The sequence below is a fragment of the Montipora foliosa genome, unplaced genomic scaffold (genome assembly GCF_036669935.1).
Source record: "Montipora foliosa isolate CH-2021 unplaced genomic scaffold, ASM3666993v2 scaffold_448, whole genome shotgun sequence".
Taxonomy (NCBI): domain Eukaryota; kingdom Metazoa; phylum Cnidaria; class Anthozoa; order Scleractinia; family Acroporidae; genus Montipora; species Montipora foliosa.
In genome coordinates this window covers 140,767-145,000 of record NW_027179754.1, presented here as the reverse complement: position 1 = coordinate 145,000, position 4,234 = coordinate 140,767, and positions in this window count along the sequence as shown.

Sequence of the window (4,234 nt, the reverse complement as noted above, 5' to 3'; positions counted from 1 at the left end):
TGTTTGTAAGTTTGGTTGGCATTAACGCGATGAGCAAAAAAAAAACAAAAAAAAAAAAACAGCGGCTTTGGTCAAATTATAGTCAGAGTAAACAGCCAGCCTGAATAGGAAGCTGGTATTTTTACAGCGGGAAAAGTTTTAAGAAATAAAGGAACGTTTAAAAATTCTGACAGAGAGTTAGTAAGCTTAACATTTTTGTATTTGTCTTTAGCTATAGTCTCCTTCTTGGTTTCGTGTAGTGTTTGGAGCACCTAAGGATCCCATCTGAAACGTATTTAGTTAAAGTGGTGTTTGTTTCAGGGAGCTAAAGCAAGATAGCTGATCAAGGTTTTGATTTCAGAATATGCCCAATTTCCTTATCTAATTACTAAAATTAATAACCACTGACTATAGGCATAACACGGTCAATGACTCCACAAGAGCTTCCACGAGGTCTACTAGCAGTAGCTGACATCTTAAAGATTGTACATCTCTGACTCTGTAAGAATAATCTTATAATTCCTAATAATTTATTTCATTCGTCAAGTCCTTTCACATGAAAACATGAGCCCAACAAATTAACCTGCTCCCATCTGTGTGGATTCATAGACCGAATGCATAAATGGCGGCCAAAAAAATGTTATTTTGTTTATATGCTAATTAGACTCACTAGCCCCGTTTGCATGGACAAAATACAGACTGAAGAAATGATGCTTGAGAGCAAGGCTAGTGAGTCTAATTAGCACATAAAGAAAATAATACATTTTTGTCTACCATTTATGCATTCGGTCTATACCTCAGCTGGAAGAGCATCCCACTGGCATTGCAGAGATCGGGTGTTCTAATCCCTTTGAAGAGACGTGAATTTTTCAGGTGTCTATGGAAGACCATTGTTTAAAATTTCTAGTTAAGGGCGAGGATCACTTCTCTCAAGAATACACGTTGCGAATTGCAATTAACGACAAAATATTTCCTCCCTAATAAACAACGATAAGGTAGCTGTAATAAGAAGCACTAAGTAAGAACAAATCGCGATGGATGTCTCCGATAACGAATTATTTAACGAAAGAACCACCCACTAACAGCAAAAATGGAGGTTTCATGTCATACGAAACCAAGTCAAGTGTGACAGAAGTAGTGTTTATTCAAGTTGGCGGAGGCCGTGTAAGTTTATCGAGTACGTGTTGTTCAGAGTTTTACTTCGTGGAAACTACGTTCATCTTGTTGTTGTTGTTCCGACAACCCTGCGTTCAGTTTAGTTTGCAAGCTACCTGTCCTCAAAACATTCGAACTCGTAACACTTATATTATATTTCGACTTTGAGCCAAGTTGAAATATTTGCACACCACTGCCTCTATGTATCCATTGGTCATAAACCTAAGTTCTTTTCTCGGGATTTCCATAATAGCTATGCGCCCCCCCTCTGATCGTCATTTTACCTTGGATGAGTATGTACTTTACCTAGTTCAAGCAGCTATCAAAATCCCTTTCCCTCACCCCCCCCCTCCCCCCCACGAAAGGACTGAAGACACCTATAATTTTCCTTAAGCTTCGTCTTACACATCTCAACCTGCAGATCTATACTCCTCTGTCTTCATCACTACACTACAAGGACAAACATGCTCAACCCAACACAGTTCTTTTCATTACTTACTTTTGTATATATGTCAACTGATAACCATGTATAATAACCAAAACTAATCCTATCCTGACTCTAACATTTCTCTGGTCTTAATTTAGGCCTCAAAGATCTTTCCTCAATTTATCTGAGTGTGTGTTCAACCTAGGTAAAATTAGGATCACCAATTTAACCTAGGTAAAGACGGATTCAACCTGAGAACGGATTTGACAGGCAACATAGCCACCTTGTGGAATTAATAACTCTGCACTGGACCGTACACTTCCTTAAGAAAACGTTCTCTACTTTGTCTCGTTGTGTTCGCGAACAGAGGGTTAGAAGCTGGCGTATCCCAAGATCTCTCTCGCCTTCATTTTAAGTTAAATAAAACAGTGCCAGATGTTGTCGAATGCTTAATACATATCTATTGTCGCCGTAGGATCCAGAGCTTCTTTCCATTTTTCAAAATACATTTTAATAGGGCCGTACAACTAGCGCTCCTTAAAAAACTTTATATTATACCCTGATACACTTTGTATTCATGTTCCTCTTTCTACATAGGAAAAAAAGTGTAGCCAGAAGGACGAAAAAATTGCTGGGACAAAAAGCTGTTTTAAAAAAATAAAGCTAACTGCTACTTACCGACTTTGTGTAATAATAAATTCCAAGAGAAGAAAAAGATGGCATGAAAAAAGAAAAAAAAATGCAAAATAAGTAAATCCCTGTTAAAATAAATAATGCATGCGCGCATGGCATAATGTTTTTTAAATGCAACTATTAACACGAGGAAAAAAGCTTCCTTCAATAAAAATAATAAAGATAAGGAAAGAATATACGAAAAGAAATGGAATTGCTAACTAAAACTCTGGCTGGGACCATGAATTGGGTTTCGTTGCCAAAAGTTGTGAAAAATTCAAGAAGGCAATATGAAAGTTCTTGCCTTTAGACAAACTACCAAACCCATCAAGAGACCTGAGAACAGTTCTGTAAACAAGAGCCGTGTGTTGTTAGCCACACATACATATATTATATTTCGATTTTGACACAAGTTGAAATATTTGCATGCCACTGCCTTTTCTCGGCATTTCCATTTCAGCTATGTCCAGGATGCGGAAAACGTGTATTTAGAGTTTTAAAACATGTTTCCTGTTTCCTTTCGGCGTTTTGAAGAGATACGGAGTACCCATGATTTGGTGTCAATGTAATATCAATGCCAATAAAATTGTCATTCCTTCGCTTTGTAGGCTTGAATAAATTATTAAGAACTAGTGTAATATACCGGGGAAACGCTGGGCGTCTTGTTATCGTTCACTCCTAGTAGCTTAAGTTGATCAGTAAGACACTGACTTCGGAAACATGATGTCGTAAGTGGATTGGTCAGTGAGGTAGTAGTGACAAAGCCACTGTAATAGTTACATTGTGGAACTTCGCACTGCTTTGAATGCTTCAAAAACGTTCTCTACTTTAACTCGTTGTTCGCAATTAAACAATAAGGTATGAGCAGATCAATTCCATGGAAGATCCCAAAAGGTCCTATAATGCCTGGGCAACTCAGATCTGTTGTTACCGGAAGAAGCTGTTTCTCTCTCCTTCAATGTTTCTGTCGCGTGAAACGCCCAATAAACAAAACTTCGAGGGCTGAGATCCCCTTTCTTTAATCTCAACATTTCAACAACATGGCGATTAAAAACACAGACGCACGAGGACAACTTCCACGTGACCCGAAATAGGTCCGCAATGCAAACTAAAACATAAAACAAAGTCAGCTTCTCTCAAATCCCAAGTAATCTTCAATAGGGCTCCACAACATGAGTGTCCCCATAAATACTTGAGAGACTGCTACACTCTGTACTCACAGCTTCTCTCCATAGGCAGGAAAAAAATGTCTAACTGCTAAGGGCCGAAAGTTTGCTGGGATCATAAATTGACAGCAAACGTTTGAAAACTAGAAGGAAAATTTAGTCTACTTACAACCTTTTTGTAATGGTAAATTCCCAATAAAAGAGAGGATGACATGAAAAAGAAAGAAATGAGATACAGTTAAAATCTCTGTTAAAGTAAATAATGCTCGAAGGAATGCCATTAGTTTAATGTTTCTTTTTTTCCTTTTTTTTTTTTTCGTCTATTGATTCGTTGAGCAAGAACGACAACCTATCAGCGGATCAATTCCAGGGGAGATTTCAATAATATGCCTTTAGATTTGGTAAAAGGAGACGGTGGCAGGTGGTGCCGAGTGCCTTCCTCTGATCTATTGACACCTCTAAAACTGTTTCTCTCTTGTCCAATGTTTCTCTTGAAATCCTCAGTGAACTTCAATGGGGCTCCACAAAATGAGTTTCCCCTTAAATACCTACTCTCCAGAGCTAGAGCTTCTCTCCATAAGCGGGAAGCAAAATATTGTACTCCTTAAGGGCAGAAGGTTTTGCTGGGATCATAAATTGAAAACAAATGTTTCAAAAAAAGATGAAAATAACGTCTACTTACCGCCTTTTTTTTTAATGATAAAATCGCAATAAAACAGAAGATGATATGAAAAGAAAAAAAAAAGAAAAGAAAAGAGGCACTGGTAAAAGCTGTAATAAAATATATAATTCATGCATGCATGCATGACATTAGTTTAGTTTGTCTTTTTCTTGT